The sequence below is a fragment of the Pinus tabuliformis genome, chromosome 4_2 (genome assembly GCF_031772625.1).
Source record: "Pinus tabuliformis cultivar Carrire ecotype Pingquan chromosome 4_2, CPIR1, whole genome shotgun sequence".
Taxonomy (NCBI): Eukaryota; Viridiplantae; Streptophyta; class Pinopsida; order Pinales; family Pinaceae; genus Pinus; species Pinus tabuliformis.
In genome coordinates, this window is record NC_142304.1 from 331,530,381 (window position 1) to 331,556,390 (window position 26,010).

The following is a 26,010-nucleotide window of genomic DNA, read 5'->3' on the forward strand; positions in this document are numbered from 1 at the left end:
AATCATGCGATTTATAATCAACATGCAATTTATCAACTAGTTAACATTAAATTTCAAAAATATGAGTAGAGACAACTTTACCTATGAAATGCTAGTTGAACGCTAGTTGAATTCTGCTAAATGCAACAAAGTCTTGGGGACGACTCTCCACCCAACCGTAGGCTCAATTGCACAAAATCTTGCTACAACTGGCCACCCCCGAGCCCTCAATCAACATACTACTGCCAGGGAATCCTTTGTCTCACAACACTATTCTCCCAAGAGAATGGATGGTGGAATCATGGAATGATGGAATGCCTCTCATCTTCCTCCCCATCTATTAAATAGAGCAAACATTGGAAGGGGAACCACATGCACACACTCCATGTGTCAACATGCAACTTTATTGCTTTCTTGTTTTATTCTTTTGTTTTTACTTTTTGATAGCTTTACTGATTTTTACTGCTTTCTTGTTTTATTTCTTTTGTTTTTACTTTTTGATAGCTTTACTGATTTTTACTATTTTTCTGTTTATTCTTATTTATATTTATTTAGAGCATGTAATTAATTTATTATTATTTATTATTTATTTACTATTACTATTTTTTTATTTATTGTTTATTATTTATTTAATATTATATTATATTATTTATTATTTATTATTTTTAATATTTATTATTAAGGGACATTACATTTATTTTGTTATTTATTACTTCATATAACAGTCCCGACACCCTCTACTGAACTAGTATAACCTACAGGCATCGAAAGTTTCACAACACCCGGGAAATCTCAAGGAATCTCTGTCCTTTTTCCCTCTTTCAGAATCAGACATAAGCCTCCTCGGTCTGTATCCTAGTCCAAGGTTGGCCCCAAGGCTTGCGCCTGACTCAGACCTCATCTGCCCCAAGGCAGGCATCCGGTACAGTGCTCAATGTCTCCGGGCATCTCGCAAGGTTGGCCCACTCCCTCCACAACTCACTAAGGCGCACAACCCCAGGCATCAAAGTCCTTACACCCCTACCAGACTTCGGCATCCCAAGACAATACTAGGCACCAGCCTTCAATATCAGGCACTTGGCCTCCTCAAGATGGTCCCATAGCCCTCAAGAGCTATCATCAAGAGCTATACAAGACAAAGGAACCACTGGCATATGTAGTGTTGATTGAGTTTGTCCCCAACCTATATGGTGTTACTTATTCTCCCTCGTGCGTATGGGCTCGCACAAGATCATCAAATAAACCAGCCCTCTCGGCCCATTTGTGGAGTCTTGTCAATCATCACACCTCAACATGCAACCAATGCATTAGCTATACCATCATAGTATCATAGAAAGTAATCCACATGCCAAGTCTTGCATGTCATCATGAGAACATTCATCATTGTTAATCACAACATTATGAATAATAACGAACTACATGCTCATGCATGTCATAAATTTGTACGCAACTATGACATGCTTCACCTCATGAAATACCATCATAAATTATAACATCAACATATTTGCATCAAGGACATATCATGACTTCACATAATAAATGAACCACATGTCAATAAACCTCATATTATAACATCATAATTCCTATGCCACGTTATGCATATCATATCCATCTTGAGTATTCAACATTAAATACCTATCATCATGTAGTAAATGAATATATTAATATATCTCGACACACATTTTAATCAAGTAAATAAGGAAAGTCATTAAAAATAACATCTGCATCTTCCCAGGTAGCTGACCCTGGGCTATATTGGTCCCACTGGACCTTGACTTGCTCAAACTCACAGTTCCTGAGTCGACGAACCTGGCGGTCCAGTATAATATTACTCTTGTAACTATCAAAATATCAGTTGTCATAAATAAGATGACCCATGTGGAGTTTGGCCCTAGTTGCCAATTTTAACAACAATGAAATTATGAATACAACCAACAGATATTTTCACAAAGCTACCCATAGTTTCTACACATTATCCACCAACCAACGACCTCCACAACATTCTCCTATAAATAGATAAAAATTAAAAACACTGCAAAATAATATATGACCAACCACCAATAAATCTTAAAAATAAAAAACCTTGTATTTTCAATAATTTCCATGGTTTCAAGAACCCATGGCTCTATACTTCAAGGTTTACCGTTCACCATTCCAGCCCATGGTATTCAAAACATAGCCATATGTTAGTTGAATAAGATATAATCACGAGCATGAAAATAATGTTGGCTCCATTTCATTCTCATTCAGGATTCTACAAATGCTTGCTCATGGTTTTGACAAAAACAAATTGCTAGTTTTCACAATTAATACCACTCACATCAACTATTAAACTTAAACACAGTGAATTTAATTCATTCCAACTCCTGAATTTAATGAATGAGGTTGCATTATTTTTTTTTTTTACCAAATTTTATCCAACGACCACTAGTTAATCTAATTTTACGGTTTTTTTTTTTTTGGCACAGGTGGATTTGATTCAAGGGTAAGCTTCCAGAAATTAATGACTTAGCACAATTTATCCACGAATAGCTATAGTGTATACAGCGAAGAAGTTAAGCCTTACTCTGTGCATTCAAATGTTGAAGCAGCAGCAGCTCCAAAACATCCACTGAATCAACAATAGGAGTCTCATGATGCGTTTGGTAGGTCCAAGCCTTTAAAACCAGTGATATCTGATGAGCCAAAAAGGGTGCATTTTGTGAACCTTGACTCCTCAATTAAAGGCGAAAGTATTGAGCTTCCAAATTCATGCATTACAGACACACAAAATAAGAAACTCTATCCAGCGTGTGACGACCAACAAGTGCAGTTGTAGTCAAGTAGCTTGTTGAAGCATGCTGCCGATGGCAAAAAGACATTCTCAAGCTCTTTTTCTAGAGATGACTCCATTCACAGTAAGCCCTACCCTTCACTCATAAGTGAACATAACAAAGAAAGTTTTGTTAGAAGGGGCCAATTTGTAAGTTATAATCTTGCCTAGGGTTGTAGTGATACACTAAAGAGTGATTGTTACATTTCTGATGTTGAAGTTAGGCCAAATATGTCATCTACTCCTATTGTTTCTGTGTCTACTGAGGCCTATGAAAAGGTGGCCACTGACACTAGTGTGGAGAACTTGTCATCTTATTTAAATTCACTTGCATTGCAGAAAATCAGGGAAGTGAAAATTTGAGTAATTTAGGGCAGTCATTTACCATTCATCAACAGAACTCGAAGCAGGCAAGTCTACCTAATGCGGTTATAGACGAAGTTCATACTCATAAAGAGGTATATGCTACCAAACCAAATCTGACTTCTATAGCAACAATACAAATGACTGTGGATCAAAACCTGAAACCAAGGGCTAGTTCTTCTTCTGTAAATGAGGCAAACATCTCTTCAATTCTGTCTGTCCCTGCATTTTCATCATGCACAGCATCAGCATTTGTTGCGACCAATCCAACGTTAGTCCAGGGCATGCCTGCACCCAAGCCGTTATTCTCTGTCCAAAATCATGATCTATGTGAGGATCCAAGTTCAAATGGTAAGAGAGGAGCACTACATGAATCAAGTGGAAATTTGAAGCTTCCACATCCTCATCTGATACCATATGTAACAGTCCCAAAATAAAAACATGTAATTAATTAGATTAATCATGCGATTTATAATCAACATGAAATTTATCAACTAGTTAACATTAAATTTCAAAAATATGAGTAGAGACAACTTACCTGTGAAATGCTAGTTGAACGTTAGTTGAATTTTGCTAACTGCAACAAAGTCTTAGGGACGACTCTCCACCCAACCGTAGGCTCAATTGCACAAAATCTTGCTACAACTGGCCACCCCCGAGCCCTCAATCAACGTACTACTGCCAGGGAATCCTTTGTCTCACAACATTATTCTCCCAAGAGAATGGATGGTGGAATCATGGAATGATGGAATGCCTCTCATCTTCCTCCCCATCTATTAAATAGAGCAAACATTGGAAGGGGAACCACATGCACACACTCCATGTGTCAACATGCAACTTTACTGCTTTCTTGTTTTATTCTTTTATTTTTACTTTTTGATAGCTTTATTGATTTTTACTGCTTTCTTGTTTTATTTTTTTTCGTTTTTACTTTTTGATAGCTTTACTGATTTTTACTATTTTTCTGTTTATTCTTATTTATATTTATTTAGAGCATGTAATTAATTTATTATTATTTATTATTTATTTACTATTACTATTTTTTATTTATTGTTTATTATTTATTTAATATTATATTATATTATTTATTATTTATTATTAAGGGACATTACAGAAAGTATGGCCAAAGATGGTCCACATTGAACACTGGGTGCAGGCCAAGGAATGGGGGAATGCTGAGCTCAAATGCATTGTCTCCCACAACCTTGGTAATGGTGTAAGGATCATATCGGAGTGGTCTGAGTTTCCGATAGGCTCTGATAAGACGTTCCTTTTGCAAATGCAACCAGACTTTGTCGCCCACCTGAAACTTGTGTGGCACCTGATGTTGATCATGTCGCTGCTTGTACTTGGCATTAGATTTCTCCAGAATGTCATGGACCTATTGGCGAATATGTTGGATGTGCTCAATGAATTTGTTTGCCTTATCTGTTTCGGACTGGACATGAGCCGAATCTGCGTGAGTAGCTGCAAATGGCATGGCCACATCAATGGGACATAGTGGCTGGAATCCCAAGCCCACTTGAAAAGGGTTGTGGCCAATCGAGCTATGGAGATCCTGGCTATAGCTGTGCTGAACATAGGGGAGGCTCTCGTCCCATGTGTGTGGATGCTCTGAGTTGTACATGCACAGAATGGTACGATCATCCTATTGACAACCTCTATCTGGCCATCAGTTTGAGGATGGAAGGCTGTGGACTTAGTGAGTTTGGTGTCCAGAATCGACCATAGACTGGACCAAAATGTACTGAGGAACCTGCTATCCCGATCTGAGATGATAGACTTTGGGATCCCAAAGTGTACCCACACTCGTTCAAAGAAGAGTTTAGCAGTGGTTTCTGCTGTGATATTCTTCTTGCAAGCTGCCATAATGGCCATCTTCGAGAACCTGTCGACAACCACAAAAACACAGTCGTTTCCATGCTTAGTGGAATGAAGGCCTGACATGTAATCCATGGAGATGGATTCCCAAGGTCAACTAGGGGTAGGCAACGAGGTATAGAGGCCTTGCTTCTTGATGGTCGGTTTGGCAATGGCGCATGTAGTGCATGATCTGATGTACTTCCTGGCATCCTGTCAAAGATTCGGCCAATAGAAATACTTCTGCAGTACTGCCACCATTTTCTCGACCCCGAAATGCCTAGCGGCCCGACTATAGTGTGCTTCCCAAATCATCTTGTCACGCTCGTTTGAAGGAACACAAAGGTGACCTAGGTGGCATAACAGGGCATCCTAGAGGTGAAAGTCTGGAACATGTTGACCCTCCAAGAGTGCCTAGTATGTGTGGCCGAATTCTGGGTCGCCTTTGTAGAGAAGTGGCCAATCAGAAGTCTTGTGCCCACAAGAGTTGAGCACGGTGGTTAACTCCATGATCGGTGGTCGACTGATGCAATCTGCAACATTATTGGTGTTGCCCTTCTTATACTTGATATTCAAATGGAACTGTTGTAGGTATGTGGACCACTTCTAATGGTAATCATTCTGCAATTTCCCCTGGGTCTGTATGAACTGCAGGGGTCGGTGGTCTGTGTGGATGACCGTTTCCTTCCAAAATGTAATGCTTCCATTGTCGACAGGCCTGCACAATGGAATACATCTCTTTGTCATAAGTGGGATACTTCCAAACTATGTATGAAAGTGTCTCACTGTGATATGCCACTAGATGCCCGTGTTGAGTAAGGACTGCCCCAATAGCATAGTCAGAGGCATCTGTCTTGACCTCAAATGGTTGTTGCAAGTATGGTAATACAAGCACTAGTGCCGAGCAGAGGCGATCTTTCAACTCTATGAATGCCTTCTGTTGAGATTCAGAACAAAATAATTTTGCTTTCGCTCCTCCCTTGGTGACTTGACTCAAGGACCAAGTGATATGAGAAAATCCCAACACGAACCTGTGGTAGAAGTTGGCAAGACCTAGGAAGCTGCGAAGCTCTGTCAAAGTGGTTGGAGATGGCCAATCCCGAATGACTTGAATCTTGGCTGGATCGACATGCACCTCCTGTTCATCAATAATGTATCTCAGATATTGAACCTGGGTCATGCCAAAAGTGCATTTCTCCAAATTGGCACATAACTTGTATTGTCGCAGTGTTTGGATAACTTGTCGGATGTGGTGGAGGTGCTCTTCCCAACTCTAGCTGAAGATTAGGATGTCATCCAAGTATACCACTACAAATGAGTTGGTGAATGGCCGTAAGATGTCATCCATTAGCCTCATGAAGGTTGCAAGAGCATTTATCAATCCAAAAAGCATAACCAACCATTCGAAAAGGCCCTCCTTGGCTTTGAAGGTAGTCTTCCACACATCGGAGGGTTCGATTGGTACCTGGTGATATCCTGACTTCAAATCGATCTTGCTAAAATATTTTGTCCCCTTCAGTTGGTCTAGGAGGTCATCAATCCGTGGGATCGGGTACCTATTACGAACAGTGATCTTGTTCAGCGCCCGATAGTCAATACAGAGTCTCCAAGTCCCATCCTTCTTCTGTACCAACACGATCGGGCTCCCAAAGGGTGTTGAACTCAGACGGATGTGACCTTTATGCAGCAACTCCTGAATCTGCCTCTTGATTTCATTGTTCTCCAAAACGGAGCGCTGATATATTGGTCCATTGGGCAGCGGTGCACCTGGGGTCAGATCGATGGAGTGCTTGACTTGACAGTGCAGAGGAACCCCTGCGGGGGAGGTGAAGATGTCCTCGTACTCCTCCACGACCTTGTCCATCTGTAGTTATCGTGCGGAGGGGCCATGTTTGGAGGTCGTGGCCACCGTCTTCTTCTTTCCTTGAGGGTGTATCATTAGGAAAACAAATTTCCCGGTTTTGGAAATGATTTTTTTGTAGTAACCAAAGAGATGGCAGTAGGCGGTGCTACCTCCAGTATCCTGTACAACTTATTTCCAAAAGTAATAATAACAACATGGGGCCTTGATTCATACACAACATGTCACTTCCACAAGTATGGTTATCCTAATAATACATCACAAACTTCAAGGGAACAATGTCACACAATACCTCATCCGTGAAGGGCTTGATGTTGTATGGAAGGTGACACTATTGGCTCAGGCGAAGATCCCGTCCTTGGTGAAGCCACCCGATGGTGTACGGTTGTGGATGTGCTATGGTCGGTAAGCCAAGCTGCTTCACAACCTCTGCTGAAATGAGGTTCTTTTGGCTCCCGTTGTCGACAATGAACTGTAGCGGGGATCCCTTTACCTACATTTGGGAGTGGAAGAGATGCTCCTCCTCCTTTGGATCTTTGGGTTTCTCCTTCTAGATCTTCGTGGTGGCAATGGTGGCGTTGGGCTCTGCCACTCACTTGTGTTGTGAGTGGAGCTCTTATGGAACTCACACCACTTTCCCGTGTCCTTTTTCGGCTTTGCGGCGTTGTTCTTTGCTTGCAGCTTTGGCGAGTTGTCTTGGGCCACCCCGCCTTGGCTTTGTCCTTTGTTTTGCGGTTTGGGGGCACCTTTCCCTTGCTTCAGATTTGCAGATCCAAAGTCTCACTTCTTTTGTTTAAACTTTTGCTCGACCTTGACGACATATCGGTATGCTTTGCCGAGCGAGGAGATGTTCAGGAATTCTATTTCTTCCTAGATGTACTTGTGCAGGAAGCCGTGATAATTGAGTACCAAATGCTGCTCTGAATCCTTGATACCCAACTTTGTGTGAAGGGTATGGAAAATATTGGTAAACTCTGGCATGTCTTGGTCCCTTCCCTACCGCAGCGTGGTCCACTTTATGTATTGATCCTCATAGCTTCCGTCAAGGTAGTACTGCTCCTTGATGGCATCCCGAAATGAATTCCAAGTGGATGCGGCTGAAAATAGTGAGCCTGTACTTTCATCCTTCTGCTCGCAGTAAGTTTCCCACCAGTCCTTGACGTGGGGGGCTGCTTTGAGAAGAGTGAAAATAATCTTTTCCCAACTGGAAAAATCATGAACAAAAAAATACCCATCTAGCAGATTTAACCATTTATCTATGGCATCTGCATCTATTTTACCCTCGAAGATGGGGATTTCAAAATTAAATTGTACCTTAAACGGTGTGGCATTTCCAGAGTAGCTGTTGGAAGCCAATGCATCGCCTCTGGGTAGTCGCTGAAGGATCTGCGCAAAGTTGTCCATCATTGCGTTCCTTTGTCGCTCGAGGGCTTCTTCGAGCAATATTTTGATAGGATCTCCTGCCCCCTCGTCTTTCTTGTCTTCCGCCATGGGAGGCCATCGGGATTTGCAAGATTGGTCTTGCAAAGGTTTGACCATTTCAAGCCCTAACTCCTTATATCCCAACCTCGTTGGGGACATGCAAAGAAAAACAGAGAAAAAGTAGACCTCTCTGATACCACTGATTCGAATTTATACAGGAATGCAACAAATTACAGAGATAACCATAAAGAGAGATATGCAACGGAAATAATACTTCATTTCATTAATGTAAAATACTGAAATATGGTTACAAACAGAAATGGAAATAAACCAGCTAGGGCGATGGTAGCTTATCTCTGAGAAGAGATGTGGCAGCTACATGCCTCTAAACTGCCTTACAATGAGGCTCAAGGGCCTTTTTATTATTGAACAATAAGAGCAAACCCTAAACAACCAAAACCCTAACCCGAGGAGATGTAACACCAAGAGTTTATGGGCCCCGTTGGGGTGAGTTGGACAACCAACTTCTCGGGGTCGCGATTTGGTCATATTATCTCAGTTTGACATGCATGATAACTTGTTGGAAAGATCTCTCTGAGGACTACGATGGAAAAGACGATTTTAGTTAGAAAATTGCTGGCGGTAGATTTCCAAAAAAACATCATTTAGGGCCTCAAAACGGTTCTGGAAGTTTAGGACCCAAAAAAACTGCTAAAAATAGTAAACTGTGCTACAATTAAGGAAACTAAAAAACTGAAAGAAGAAATGGTGGGGGTCCAAGTGGAATTGGCGGGTGGCCACCAATATCCACCTGGATCACACAACCTTGTCTCAGTCCTCTGTTCATTTTGAAGAAATTTGTGGGATCCCCATTGATGAGAACCACCATAGATGCAGATTTGATACAGGCCATTATCCATTTGACATGTCTGTGTTTGAAGCCGATTTTGTATAGGATCATAGTGAGGAACTCCCAGTCAATACAATCGAAGGCCCGGATGAGGTCAATTTTCATGAAACATGATTTTTGATTCCTTGATTTGACTGAATGAATGCCTTCTTGAACAATGGCCACTGCATCTTGTATTCTCCTATTGGGCAAGAAGCCAAACTGTTCTTGCGAAATATATGGGGAGATGATCTTTTTGACACGGTTAGCAATAAGTTTGGACATCATTTTATATACAGAATTGCATAATAAATAGGCCTATAGTCATTGAGAGACAGAGGATTTTGTTTCTTAGGAATGAGAGTGAGAAAGGTTGAATTGATTGCACCTGGAATTTTGCTAGAGATTCTGACCACTTCCATCATCTTTACCAAGTTCAGGCCCATAAAATCAAAGAAGAAAAGAAAGAATTCACAAGGCCAACCATCAGGCCCAGGAATTTTGTCCTTTGCCATCTCCTTGAGGGTTTGTAGTAGCTCCTCATTGGAAATCTATATGTCCATCGATGAAGTATTTTTGTTGTTGATCCATGTAGGAAAGAGATCAATTATTTCCATCTTATCAACCATATGAGTATCCTCTCTTTCCTAAAATTGATTTTTGAAATGTTGAAATGCTATCTCTTTGATGGATGTATAAGTGTGCCCTGCTTCATCTTTGATTGACCAAATTGAGTTTGTTTGTTTCCTTTTGGATGCGGCCCTATGAAAAAAATTGTATTTCAATCACCTCCTTTGATCCATGCAAGTTTGCTTTTTCTGGTGCCAATCTTCTTCCTGTAATTTTAGGATTTTATCTTTTTTGGAAATCAACTCTAAAATTGTTGTGTGTTGATGTTCAGAAAAGTAGCTCGGCACAATAGGATCCATTAATAGGGAAATTTCTATGTCTATTGTTTGAAGCTCCTTTCTTAGATTTCGTTTTTTTATTTTTAATCCATTTCCTTACCATAGTTTTCATCCGCATTAGCTTTTGACAGATCAGTATTATCAGGAGAGAGAGGGTTAGGACAAGATTGCAGAACCAGGTCATGGAAATCGATCTCCTTAGCCCACATCTGGTTAAATTTGAATGGATTTTTTATGTCCTCCAGGTCATCTTGCCATTCCAAGATGATGGCATCATGATCAGCTATGTCCAAAAAGAAAGTCCATGACTTGAGGCTTTTCAATCTAAGTGATAAGTTGGAGTCCACCAGAAATTTGTCAATTATTTTAGTAATGCCATTTGTGCCCATCCTATCGTTATGCCATGTTGGATATATTGGATGAGGAGAAATGTCACAGAGAGCCTTGCGGTTGAAGAGATCTGTGAAATATGCCACTAGAGAATTTGGATTAGCCTTGTGCCCTTAATATTCGTCCACATTCATTGTTAAATTTAAGTCCCCTGCAACGATTAATGGGTGAATATCCAATAAGCCTGAATTGTCAATCAATTCCCAGAAAGGCTTACAATTTCTGTAAGGGCCATACATATTAATAATTCAAAGTCTACAACTCCAACCTCGAGCATGTCCTGTCAAAATTATGCCTAAAATCAATTTGTAGGCCAAAAAGGAGAAATAGGTAGGATCCCATATTGCTGCAAAACTACCCAAATTTCTAGAGGAATTGGCAGTGCAACCATGCCATGTCGGGCGTATTCGAAGTAAGATCTCCAAGGATTTTTCCTTAGACATCATAGTTTCTTGAAGGAGAACAATTGGTGGATGTTTGTCCATGATGTGGTAGTTTAGGAATCTTTTTGAATGGGTAGATCCCAACCCTCTCAGATTAAGGGACATTAGCTTCATTGGGAACTAGAAGATATGGGATTTGCTGCTCTAAGGTCCCAAATGTGTGAGTGTTCCCTTGGTTCAGTGGACTCAGTTAAGGGTCCTGGATCGAAGGATGGATATAGAGTCTCTAGAGATTCTGAGAACCAGAAATTCATTTTTGTTTCTAAGTCGCCTGTAAGAGTTAATGTTATGAATTTAAGGACTTTATCTCTAGTTCTTTACAAAGTGTGTGGTTTGTCTTGATTGATATCGGCTCTAGTAATCCTCCAAATCCAAAACGCCCACTTATATGTCACTTTTTTCGCCTGTTCAATATGTTGGTTCTTCTAATTTTTCATAAAGTCCAAAGTTTTGGTGACTTTATTCAATGGGATAGTTATAATACATTAATATAACATCTATCATAAATATAGCAATCAAGTTGGAAATGGGACTGGGAGAAAGACAAATTGGCATTTTGTCAAAATTTATTGTCCTTTAAACACTGAGTTTGAGAGCTATCATATTCCATCCTCCTTTAAACGTTGGGCAAGAGAGATAAAAAAAAACTTAGGGATGGAGAAATTGGATTTGATAAATGAGAAAGAAAAGGAAATTGTATTAAAAGGAAAAGGAAATTAAGGAAATTGGTAAATGAGAAGGCAAAAAAATGGTGTTGTTTTTAGTGGGACTTTTTGGATTTTTGAAGTAAAATCTTGATTTGTGTTATTTAAACTGGTTTTTTTACTGTATATATGGAATATATGGATTCAACACCCTCGAAAACCCCTAGGGCACTTCGATTGTGCAGGGGTTACCCATCAAACTTGTGATTTCAATAAATTCCTGCCAGATTTTAGAGAAATTAGATGAAAAAAGCCCACTAGAAAAACTTCCAAAAAAATCTCACTAAATACAAGTAAAAATAAAATAAAAAACTAACAACATCATTTGTTTATATATAAATATACTTTTCATTAATATAAAACTGACATCTGGCTTGAAAATGCCACTACCAAAGAAAACTCCGAGTCAATACATCCACTTCCTTCACTTTTCCATCTCTCATTCAGTTCGGCGATGTTTCCAAGGATTAGTTTATGTGCAGTTTTTTCAACTTTTCTGATTTTTTATATTTTTTAAAGAAGAAAAATCGGATATGATTTCATTAGATTAACCAAAAAAAACCTGATATAGATAAGGATATACAAGGCAAAAGTCATAAACGACCATATGCCATAGGCCATAGGACTAAATGTGAAAAACCCCTAAATTATGAATTTTGATAGTTTTTATTTAGATTTACAAAAATTCTTACCAGATTTTTAGAAGAAAAAAATTAACATTTAAAAATCTGGTAAGAATCAAATTATCCCAAAGGCTTTTCAAGGTGTTGAATCCATATAGTCAAAAAACCAATTTAAACAACACAAATCAAAATTCAACCACAAATTTTATCGCAAAAATACATAAACTTCTTCATTTTTAACAACATAAAGCAAAATTCAACCGCAAATTTTATTGCTGAAAATACATAAACTTCTTCACTTTTCCATCACGAAAACGATGTTTTTGAATATTTGTAAATGTCTTGTCTTTTCAACTTTCTGATTTCTTTTATTAACGTGGAGTCTTTCCCACTAGTCAATACTTTTCCAGCTCACCAATCGTATCGTGACCGACAAACACTACTTGGGCGGCACAAATGGGGCCTGGAACACCCACTTTTTTTTCAGGAGAAAATAAACGGTAACATTTTCATTATTGGGAAATGTTATACGTTGTCGAAGATCTTGTTCAAATTACAGAGAAAATACCCTTGTTGATAATATCCTTAATGCAGTGTTGAGTATGTCATAGAGTTTTCGTGAATGCCACCTTGTGGCCACATATGGAAACAGAGCATATACATTGATATGAAAGAGCTGAGTCTATTTAATGAGACATAATGCAGAAGATAAAAAAAGGAAATATTACCAAGACAAGGCACCTAGAAACACACCAGGGACCTGCAAACCAAAAGTAAATCAAGGGGAGTGGGGGAGAGATTAACAAAAATCAAAAGAATCGATACAAAAGGAGATTCCCTCTGAAAACAATTCATAATGAATCTGCCCTAGCAGAAGGGACAAAGCACGCTTGGAAAGTGCATTTGCTTCAGATTTTTTCCCCTGAAAGACATGTTGGAAGGAGATCTCCGAGAAAAGGGGCTTTAGGCCTGAAATCTGCTGCATCCAGTTGAAAAGTGAGGGGATCTGTAAGGTGTTGCGATCCTAAATCCATCTGTCTGTAGAAAGGGAGTCACCAACAACCATAATGCAATCAACATTGAGCCATAGAACCACCTGTAAGGCATACCATAAGGCGAGCATTTCTACTCTGTTGTTGTCTCTCATGTCAGCAAACCACCTAAATTGATAGAACATAACTAAATTGATATGAAGGGAGACACCACATCCGCATCTCCCACCAACGGAAGCTCCATCAAAAAAACAAATTGGGAAAATATTGGACAAGTCAGCATGAGCGATGGACTGGGTAGATTCTTTGGGACACCAGGGGCCTATCTCTTGAAAGTGAGCAACAATGCAGAGTAGTCAAATTAGGATTGGGAGGAGTCTCTTCAAAGATGTGCTCATTGCGAGAGCACCAAATGCCCAAAAGACGTATAGGGGAACAACTTGATGCTCTTTTGATTGGAAGCCCCGAGAGAAAATCCAGTCCGCAATGGAGGAACTATCACTAATGACTTGAGTCCCCAAGTGAGAGGATACTTTCCTCCATATGTCATGTGCGAAAGGGTAGTGAATGAAGATGTGAATATAGTCTTCCAATGCAGATTTTTGGTGACGGCATCTACTAGGACCCACAAATCCTCTCCTCATGAGTGTGTCCTAGGTCAAAATCTGATTATGTAGGAGAAGCCAAGTGAAGCATATAATCCTGAGAGGAACATCCCAGGACCACAATTGTGCAGTGAGCTTGGAAAATGGAAAGATTGGAGAACAAGAAATGATGTGTTTATATGCTTTTGTGGATGAAATTCTTCCATCCATTAAATGATCGCCCCAAACAAGATAATCTGGGTGGGAGGATAACATGATACCAGCCTGGCAAAGGTTACTACGATAAACTTCCCATTCAACTGCCAAATATTATGGGATGCCAATTTACTAGGAATGTGGCCAAATTGGGGGAGACAAGAGCGTCTGGGGGTCCCTCGCAATGCTGGCCAAAGAGGAGTATCCCAGTTGATTAAGGGAGATGATGATGGGGGTGCATAAATGGGAGCTTTTGGGCATGCCTTTGATGGCATCCATCCCCACATAGACCTGTAAATTGTTGCCAACAACCCAAACAAGGTTACTACAAAGCCAAGGGACTTCGCTTCGTAGGCTTCTCCAAGTTGCAGACATACATGTAGTGGATGGAACACCATTTCTAATTCATTCCTCCAATCCACAGTTATGTAGATATTTTGCAACCATGAATTTTTTCCATAGACCTTGTTCTTCGAATATGTAAATTAAGGAATCCCTAACCTCCAATCTTAATGTGTCTAGAGATTAGATTGAGGCCAACAAGGGGGGATTTTTCTTTTGGTGCCAAATCCCGACCATAGAAAATGTCACACGATGGATTCAATCTTCTTTATAGTAGATCGAGGGATGTGAAATATATGCATCCAATATACATGGATGCTTTGGAAAACCGCTCGAATCATGAAAACCTTGCCTCCAAGAGTTAACCACCTATGATCGTAGTGGCATAACGTTTGATTGAATTTGTTGAATAGCCAATCCCAATCTGAAAGCTTGTAATTGCTAGGTTTCAAATGGCATCCCAGGTATTTGAAGCCATTTGATAGTGGGAAAATCTTAATCTCAAATATATCAGCAATTATGATTACCTCCATCGAGGAACCGTCATAAAAAAATAAGTTTTGTCTTATATTTATTAATGTTAAGCCTAGATGCATTGCTGCATTTTAGAAAAATCTTGTGGAATGCTTCCCATTATGATATTTTTGCCTCCCCAACACACATGATATCATCCACGTACATCAGATGTAATGGTCGACTTTTTTTTGATATCACACAACCTTTTATGGCCTCTACCTCTTTCATGGAGTTGATCCCCCTGCTTAATGTATACATTACAAGAATAAACAATAGAGGAGATAGAGCACAACCTTGTATCAATCCTCTGCTCATTTTAAAGAAATTTGTGGGATCCCCATTGATGAGAACCACCATGGATGCAAATTTGAAACGGGCCATTATCCATCTGACATGTCTGTGTTTGAAGCCAATTTTGTATAGGATCATTGATTAGGTCTTTAAGTTTATGCTCAAAAATAAAATTTCATAGAATGGAATGGAAACTATATGGTTGGATAGATCTCGATGATCTAAATCCAACGCAACTCGTTTCATCGAAAATGGAGTTCATATGCTCCCAGAAATGAGTTCTGACCAGTTTGCTAAACAGGAAAAATAAGTGCACAATCAACAAGTTCAAGTCTCTTTAGCCAATCGGGAGGTGCCAAGTGTCACTCTATTGTTGGTCCAACAAATTGGCTCATCGCATCACATCGGCATAATTTTTTTGTTAAAAATCGGCCCCTGGTCCTACCGAGATGTGATATCGCATGGATCGCATCATAAAAGGAAGTCTTGTTAAGAATCAACACACCTACATCAATAGCGAAATGTTGATGGAACTAGATGTGAAAAGGGAATAGGTTACAATGTATGGAATGTTTGGGTCCGACAATTCATCACAGTTCACACTTCACAACAACAAACAACAAGTTGTTAAGGAATTCCCCGGTCCCGCGCCGATTAGGACAAGCTACTATATACTAGACGCGAAATTGTTATGAATCATGGTGCATAAATCGTTAAGTCCACCATCGCAAATCGTTGATTGCAATTTTTAAAAGGAGTTGTTCCGTTCGTCTCTCCGCCAACGCCGATTGCGATTTTCGAACCCGCTGGGAAGTGTGGCTCCGGTAGCGGAAATGTGGAAAATTTAGCAGTTTTTAGGCCGAATTTGGTGGCTAATGGCCAGAAAAGGGGAATTTGTTGAGAAAATTGTGGGACCACTGGGAGAGGTCATAACTTCTTGAGTTCTTATCGAAATTAGGTGAAAAAAGAGTGAATTATAGCAGTTTTTGCAATTCTGAACTCATTGAGACAGGTTTCAGAGGCATTTGAGCATTGTAAACACACTTTTGTTGTAATTTTGAGCATAATAGAGAGGCCCAAGCATTGGAAGTTGGACCAAGGAGACGTAGCCCAGGAGGGGTGAACTCCTCATCAAATCTCTGTGTTGTGTGTTGTATTTTGATGTTCTTTGTTGTTATTTTGTTGTTGTTCAACATATGTTTTATGTTAAATTGTTTATAACATTTACATAAGAAACTCTCATGGGAATCAATTAATTAAGCAAAAATGGTGAATCTTTAAGCACTTTATAAGCAAATAATAAGCATACTGGGTTTTATTTGAATGGGGAATTAGCACAACATTACTAATCTGTGCCATTTCATATCAAGTTGGTATCAGAGCACTGGTTTTTGCTTACTAAATTTTCTTGTGCAAAGAAGGAGTATTGTTTGCTAGTTTTGTGTCATGCTAACAAGGTTAAAACTCAAAAGAGGAGAATGGAAGCTAGTTGAAAGCCTTGTAGTTGGCTCAAGTGGAAGAAGGGCAAGGTTACCAAAGTCTTCTACACCAGCACATCCTCAAGTCACAGTTGAAACTCCAGAGATCATGTCTCATGAAGGAGAACCTACAAACATGACAGAAGATGAGAAGACGTCCAAAAAGGCTTTCTTTGATATGACAGAGATAGTGAAGGTCCTTTATGAAAATAGGAATAGTAGGTTGCAAGGAGAAAGTTCCAAACCTCCCAAAGGAGAAGTCTCTTCAGGAGGAGGTAATGGAAAAGAAGTCAAACTGTTCTTGTGAAATATATGGGGAGATGATCTTTTTGACACGGTTAGCAATAATTTTGGACATCATTTTATATACATAATTGAATAAAGAAATAGGCCTATAGTCATTGAGAGACAGAGGATTTTGTTTCTTAGGAATGAGAGTGAGAAAGGTTGAATTGATTACACCTAGAATTTGGTTGGAGATTATGACTGCTTCCATTATCTTTATCGAGTCCGGGCCGTCAAATGAAATAAGAAAAGAAAGAATTCACAAGGCCAGCCATCGGGCCCAAGACTTTTGTCCTTTTCCATCTCCTCGAGGGTTTGTAGCAGTTCCTATTGGAAATTTTTATGTCCATCAATGAAGTATTTTCATTGTAGATCCATGTAGGAAAGAGATAAACTAGTTCCATCTTATCAATCATATGAGTATCCTCTCTTTCCTGAAATTGATTTTTGAAATGTTGAAACAATATCTCTTCGATCCTTTTGATGGATGTATAAGTGTACCATGCTTCATCTTTGATTGACCAAATTGAGTTTGTTTATTTCCTTTTGGACACGGTCCTATGAATTTTTTTGTATTTCGATCACCTCCTTTGATCCATGCAAGTCTACATTTCTAGCGCGAATCTTCTTCTTGTAATTTTTGGATTTTATCTTTTCTGGAAATCAAGTCTAAAATTGTTGCATTCTGATGTTTAGAAAAGTGGCCCGACACTATAAGATCCATCAGTAGGGCAAGTTCTATGTCTATTGTTTGAAGCTCCTTTATGAGTTTTTTTTTTTTTTTTAATCCATTTCCTTACCATAGTTTTCATCCTCATTAGCTTTTTAATAACCACCTTTAACACATCAGTGTTATTAGGAGAGAGAGGGTTAGACCAAGATTGTAGAACCAGGTCCTAGAAACCAGTCTCATTAACCAACATCTGGTTAAATTTGAACGAAATTTTTATGCCCTCTAGGTCATCTTGCATTCCAGGATAATGACATCATGATTAGATATGTCCGAGAAGAAAGTACATGACTTGAGGCTTTTCAATCTAAGTGATAAGTTAGAGTCCACCGGAAATATGCCAATTATTTTAGAAATGTTGTCTGTGCCCATTCATTCTGCTATGTTGGACATATTGGATCAGGAGAAATGTCATGGAGAGTTGAAGAGATCTATAAAATATGCCACCAGAGAATCTGGATTAGCCCTGTGCTCCCAACATTCACCCGTATTCATTGTTAAATTTAAGTCCCCTGGAATGATTAATGGGTGAATATCCAATAAGCATGTATTGTCAATCAATTCCCAGAAAAGATTACGATTTTTGTAAGGACCATACATATGAATAATTAAGAGTCTACAACTCCGGCCCCGAGCATGTCCTGATAGAATTATGCCTAAAATAAGTTTGTAGGCCAGAAAGGAGAAATAGGTAGGATCCCATATTGCTGCAAGACCACCCGAATTTCTAGAGGAATTGATAGCGTAACCATGCCATGTCGGGCGTATTCATAGTAAGATATGCAAGTATTTTTCCTTAGACATCATATTTTCTTGAAGGAGAACAATTGGCAGATGTTTGTCCATGATGTGGTAGTTTAGGAATCTTTCCGAATGGGCAGATCCCAACCCTCTTAGATTTAGGGACATTAACTTCATTGGGAACCAGAAGATATGAGATTCATTGCTCAAAGGTCCTGAATGTGTAAGTCTTCCCTTGGTTCAATGGACTCAATTAAGGGTCCCGGATCGAAGGAAGGATATAGAGTGTCCTCCAGAAATTCTGAGAACCAAGAATTCATTTATGTTTCTAAGTCTCATGTAAGAGTTAATTTTATGAATTTAACGTCTTTATTCCTCCTAAGATTTTAAGATGAAAGAGACTTATTTCGGTCAATCTATGGTTCTTTACAAAGTGTGTGGTTTTTCTTGATTGAAATCCACTCTAGTCAGAGTCCTTGGTAATCCTCCAGATCTAGAACATCCACTTATATGTCAATTCTTTTGCCCGTTCAATATGCTAGTTCTTCTAATGTTTCATAATGTCCAAAGTTTTGGTTACTTTATTCAATGGGATAGTTATAACATATAAATATAACATCTATCATAAATATAATGATCAAGTTGGAAATGGGACTCGGAGAAAGAAAATTTGACATTTTGTCAAAATGTATCGTCCTTTAAACACTAAGTTTGAGAGCTATCATATTCCATCCTCCTTTAAACGTTGGGAAACATAGATAAAAAACTTAGGGGATGGAGAAATTGGATTTGATAAATGAGAAATAAAAGGAAAAGGAAATTATAAAAACTGGTAAATGAGAAGAAAAAGAAAATGGAGTTGTCTCTAGTGCAACTTTTTGGACTTTCTAGTGCTAGAATCTGACGGAAGAAATTGAGGTAAAATATTGATTTGTGTTATTTAAACTAGTTTTTTTACTGTATATATGGATTCAACACCCTGAAAAACCCTATGGAACTTCGATTGTGCAGGGGTTACCCATCAATCTTGTGATTTCAATAAATTCCTATCATATTTTAGAGAAATTAGACGGGAAAATCCCACCGAAAAAGCTTCCAAAAAGTCTCACTAAAGACAACTATAAAGAAAATTGGGAGAATAACAACATCATTTGTTTATATATAAATATACTTTTCATTAATATAAAACTGCTAACTGGCTTGAAAATTCCACCACCAAAGAAAACCTCGAGTGAATACATCTGCTTCCTTCACTTTTCCATCTCTCGTTTAGTTTGACGATGTTTCAGAGTATTAGTTAATGTGCAGTTTTTTCAACTTTTTTTATTTTGATTTTTTATTTTTTAAAGAAGAAAAACTAGATATGATTTCATTAGATTAAGGAAAAGAAACTGGTATACATAATGATATATGAGGCAAAAGTCATAAACGACCATATGCCACAGGATTAAATGTGAAAAAACACCAAAAAAAAGAAAAGGACAACACGAAAAATTGTCGAATCAATGTAGGCGGCCCATGTATGGAATAACATAAACAGAAATATATCCCAAAAAACCATTACAACACATGTGTCAAGGAAAAAAACAACCGAGCTGATCCAAACGAAAACAAAATTAATGCTGACACCACAAAAATGTCTATATAAAAGGCTTCATTGTAAAATTTGCATCATCGGAAGAAAGGGACATTATATTACAAGAAGGCCCATGGTTCTGGGGATTGATAGGGATCTTCACCACTCCATGGTTTCTAGATTTTGATGCAAACACCATGATTGTATCAAGGATGTGGTTTGGGTAAGGCTACATAACCTTCCCTTACACATATGGCACAATCAAGTGCTAGAAACCATTGGAAATACACTAGTTCGATACATAAAGACTGATGAACAAAGAATGGAAGAATGAATCTATACTTTTGCACACATATGTGTGGAAGTGGATCTCAATAAAGGCCTACCAGACCGCATTCAACTGATACACAATAAAAAGAGATGGACCCAAATCTTGGGTCTTGAGAACACAACTTTCAGATGCCGTATATGCCGCCAAACATGACACTTACATAACATATGCCTTGACACCAAGAAAGAGCAACGAAGAAAGAAGAAAACAAGGAAGCAACCAAAAGGATGGAAATTCCCCCCAACTGAATCAAATGAGGAAGAAGAAGAATTAGAAAGGACCCCACTCTGAAGCAAGACGAACAACACATACTAGAAAACGAAGAACAAGCTGAAAAGACACGCATACCAACAGAATTACACGGCCCCACAAATCAGCTAATTAGGATATTTGAGGAAAAGGATGGAGGTATAAAATGCTAGCATGCTTCCGATAACTCAGATTCAGACAAGGAAACCACAAGAATGAAAGAAAATCAACTAACTCTTGTTTCATCTATAATGGTGGAAAGTCAACTAACTCTTGTTTCATCTATAATGGTGGAAAATTGAAAAAAATAAATGGAGAAAAGTCTAGTTTTTCTCCTTATTTGTTAGTTGATTATTTATGAACTTATGATCATAAATCACTGACTAGATGATGGACTATTTGTAACCAATATAACATGTAATTTTGTTTTCATTAATAAAATTATAATTTTTTCCTTGGAAAAAAAACCGTCAATGCCCTGCCTTAAAAAAAAAAAAATATCACGTATAGAATTTTTTGTTTGGTTTGATGTTAAGTCTCTAAAACTTTTCCAGGTCAGCCATCGCATCTTGACTGACCAACACTAATTGGGCGGCCCGAATGGCGCCTGGAATGTCGACTTATGTCACTTCTCTCTCCCGTTCAATACGCTAGTTTTTCAAATCTTTCATAAAGTCCATAGTTTTGATGATTTTATTCAATGCGACAGTGATGGTTTTTTTTGCTTGACGTTGAGTCTTTAAAACTTTTCCAGCTCAGCCATCGCACCAAATGGGGCCTGGAACGTCGACTTATATGTCACTTCTCTCTCCCGTTCAATACGCTAGTTTTTCAAATCTTTCATAAAGTCCATAGTTTTGGTGACCTTATTCAATGCGATAGTGGTGATTTTTTTTGTTTGCGGTTGAGTCTTTAAAAATTTTCCAGCTCAGCCATCGACCAACACTAATTGGGCGGCCCAAATGGGGCCTGGAACGTCGACTTATATGTCACTTCTCTCCCGTTCAATACGCTAGTTCTTCAAATCTTTCATAAAGTCCAAAGTTTTGGTGACTTTATTCAATGCGATAGTGATAATATATAAACAGAATATTTATCATAATTAGAAATTGCTTTTAAACATGCAAAAGTACGTCCAAGGAACAAAAAAAAATTGGCGAAATAATTTTTTTATTAATTATTTTATTAAAAAAAATCAATTTTATAATTTATATAAAATTTTATTCATGAATGTTAAGATTTTTCAAAATCGTAATTTCATTTAAATTATATCTTATTTAATTATGAATTATTTTATTTTATTTTTATATTATTACTATAACATTATGGGAAAATATGTGATTTTATTTTTTGAAAATCTATATTGTATCATGGAAGATCTATTCATTCTGTTAAGCTAAAAACAATGTTATTCAATCATATCTTTACATTTTTTATTTTTAAACCTTAACTTATAATTACATCATTGTTTTTAATTAACTCATATGACTCTGAATACAAATTTAAAAATGCAAACGAATTCATGAATGATATGGACAAATTTCTATTGATTGTTTGAGGTCTAGAATTCTATGTGAATCTAGAAAATCGACGTGCGTAGTTTTACTTGCTAGTTTTTTGGTTGGCTAGTCTATGAGTGACTGGTAAATTCTAAAGTGAGAACCTCATTAGTAAACTAATATAAAAATGCCTAAGATTTCTAATTGAGAGTAGATAATGAGGAGCTATTATTTTATTGTACCTTTTCTATGCTATATTTGATCAACGGTGTTACACAAAAATTTAATATGATGCATCTATCGCCAGGTACTTTTTATCTTGCTCTTGTTCACATCAGCGATTATAGTTGAAGGACTTAAAGAATAGGAACATGAATAGGATGGTCCCATCCTTATCCTTTACCTTTTATGGCTGCAGTTTTTGTTTTGATCGACGTGCTTAGAACCACCAATGATCTCATATCTTGTTGTTTCTTGTTCGATCCATCACAATCACTTCCAAACTCAGAACCTATGTGAAAATGATTTAATATTCAATGAGCAGTAATGGACAAAAATAATAATTCCATACTCATAGATATGATCATTGAAGTTGTCACGTACAAATGGGTGTATTGATAAATTATAAGTTGGCATGGGACATAATAATAAACGTTGATGAGAGAGACACATGGAAAAATGATTATTAATATATTTCCATGTCACACAATAAACACTCATCACCTCCTACTCTTTCGCATTGCATTCTTCATGAAGGAGATCCCGCGAGAGAGGATCACGTGTTTGTCTATTTTTTGCTGCAAATTTTAATTGTCTTTGCATAGATCTTGAGAAAGTTTGTGTAGAGCTTGAGAAAAATTGAGAAAGTGCAATAGGGGAGGGGAGTGGCTTCACACTGATGGAAAATGGAAAGGGGACACCAATGACAAAGGGATTTAAACTCATCCAAATGCAAGTTTCTTCGCCATTTCGGCTGAGTTTCCAGAGTTTAACAACAAGGATAAGATACTTGTTCCTCAATTTTCTGTCAAGCATGAGTAGAAACTTGACTCTGATGGTAGGTGTGTGAAGGTATTGAGTGGAGATGTGGAACAAAAGAAGTTTGGTACAAATACACCTTATAACATCATGTTTGGTCCAAATGTGTGTTGTTATAGTACACAGAAGATTCATGCAATTCTTGCTCATGCTAGAAAGAACGATCCTATTAAGAAGGATGTATCCTGTGAAATGGATCAACTTACTCAAGTTTATACTTTTATTCTTTGCCATGATGCTACTTACAACATTCTCATTGATAACAAGGAGAAATATTTTGGAAGTTTATACACCGTTTGGGATATTTAGCCACCAAAACAAATTAAAGATCTTGATTCCAAAATCCCAGGAGACTGGGAAGACAAAGAATACATTCCTGATCCAGAAGACAAAAAAATTGGGGGATATGATGATATTTTGCAGGAAATTTTAGATACAGATGCCACAAATCCAGAGGACTGGGATGTTGAGGAGGATGGTGAGTGGAAAGCTCCAACAATTCTGTATCTAGCTGCCGAGGGAACTTGCCATTGAGAAGGAATGAATTGGGGAAGACATGGAGAGGGAAAGAGACCATTGTGGGTTTCACCGTGTTATCAATCGAGAACAGTCTCTACAAAGGTATCCACACAATCATAACAAGGTAGCCCATTGCTGGAGAAGTTAAGGGAAATTGAAAGGGAGTGCGAACAGGAGGGAGATAGGTGGAGCAAAAGTTTTGTTGACCACAATGATGACATAATTGAATTGGTAAAGACAGTGAAAGGGAAATAGTTGATTCTTCTTCACGAGGTGGGGGACAACAGGAGCTTGTTAGCCAATATAAAACTGCACTTGATGAGCTTACTATTAACTCCAAACCTATTATTACCACCTTGACAATTATTGCTGGAGAAAATATTCATGGCGCAAAGAGCATTGCGACCATTGTTTGTGATAAACATTCTTAATGTAATTTAGTTATGGGATTTATCTTCAGTCCAGTTCTGATAGAAGCTTGTCTTGATGTCTATTTGCACCTTTTTCTTGTTTTTATTTGGTGTTTACACTACTACACGAAGGGCGCTTTTAAGACATTTTTTAAGACAAGAAATCTTTTGTCTTAAAAAGTCACTTTTTATTTTAGTTATTTTACATTAAAATTTAAGATCAATTGAATTGCCTTAAATATAAAATTTAAGACAAAAAAGTTTGAGACAAAAATATTTTAAGACAAAACTTTATATTTAAGACAAAAAAGTTTGAAAGAAATTTTATTTGAGATAAAACTTTATATTCAAGACAAACATAGTTTAATACAAGAATATTTTAAGACAAAACTTTATACTTAAGACAAAAACAGTTTGATACAAAAATATTTTAAGACAAAACTTTATATTTAAGACAAAAATAGTTTGAGACAAATTTTTTTAAGACAAAACTTTATATTTAAGACTATGGAAATTAAGGCAAAACCCATTTAAGACAGTTAACAATTAAGACAAAACCATATCAATTTAAGACAACATTATCTAACACCTGCAAAATTGACTCTAACAGTGCGTCGTAAGTCCGTCAGCTTGCAGGCTACTATTTTCTCACGCCTATACTGAGGCTGCTATTTCCCTTACCATTCACGTTATCTTGTATAAAGACAATTATTTTTTGGGCTCTTAGTTTTGTCGGGGTAGCCAACTCTGAAGAACGCGACAACTTTTCCTCGTAGGATTTCTCAAACATCAATTCCTCTTTTGCCCCTTTGATCTCGGCTAATATGATTAGAGGCAACTTGTCTATTGTTGCATTCGAGAAGCTTGCACATAGATTCCATGAGTAGATAGGAGATAATTATATTTTTTATTTTTGAAAATCAATATTCAAACCACATGAAATTTAATCATATTAATTTCTTTCTTTTATATTATATTTTTCCTTTTTCATTAATCCTTTTTAATTATATATATATATATATATATATATATATATATATATATATATATATATATATTTGCTTAAGCAAGAGATAGTCCTTCTATTGACTTAGAAAAGAAAATAAATTACAAAGGTTACAAAAAGCGCGCAGAGGTGCAAACCCCCACAACGGAAGAGGGAAAAATACGCAACTTGCCCGAAAAAAACCGACCCATGGGCAAACTAAAACCAAGGCCAAGCCAGCCCTGGAACCTTAAGCATGCACGTGGACCCCAAAGTCCGCTTACAAGGTAGTCACTGATGATCTGTCTCCTTTTTATCCGATGATCTAAAACCAAATCACACGGAGTAGTAGCCCGCGGAAAACCCCTAAACTGCTCGACCATCGCTGGCCGTCGATCTTCTCCTTCTGATCCGATGGCTAGAATCCATATTGCGTGGTCTTAAAAGCACGATAAATACCGCACGATGAGGGTGGTTTACCTTTCCCGTCCCCTGCCACGTGTTGCTCACTGAATGGCATCACTAGCTTTCCAAGAAAACCATATTTTGGTTTGAGGGCGCCCGATGAAGGTGGTAAACCATAGCTGTTTTGACCTTCTGGACCCACAAACTTGCACGACAAACCTTGGCCGTTGATTTCCCCCCTCCTGATCTGACGACCACAATCAATATCGTGCCTCCTATAAGCCTGAGGAATACCGCACAATGAGGGCCATATTCTCTCCTCTTCCCTCGCCACGCATCGCTTACTAAGTGGCATCACTTACCATCCGGGAAAACCACTTCCGGGGCAAAGGGCGCCCGATGCGAGTGGTTTCTCTCGAGCAATTTTTGATTCCGGTTTCCTAATCCACTGTCCTCCAATGTATTGCGCGTGGACGACATGCCCGGAAGGGTCACCTTGTGCATGGAATGTCCTAGGATTTGTGATGGCATCCGTCATCCTTCTTCCTCATAGCTTTTTCCTTTTGAGT

General features: G+C 38.1%; 1 pseudogene; it reads left to right on the plus strand.

Moving 5' to 3' along the window:
• Positions 1 to 2,098: 2,098 nt before the first annotated feature.
• On the plus strand, positions 2,099 to 23,656 carry LOC149169298 (calreticulin pseudogene; annotated as a pseudogene).
• Positions 23,657 to 26,010: the final 2,354 nt, after the last annotated feature.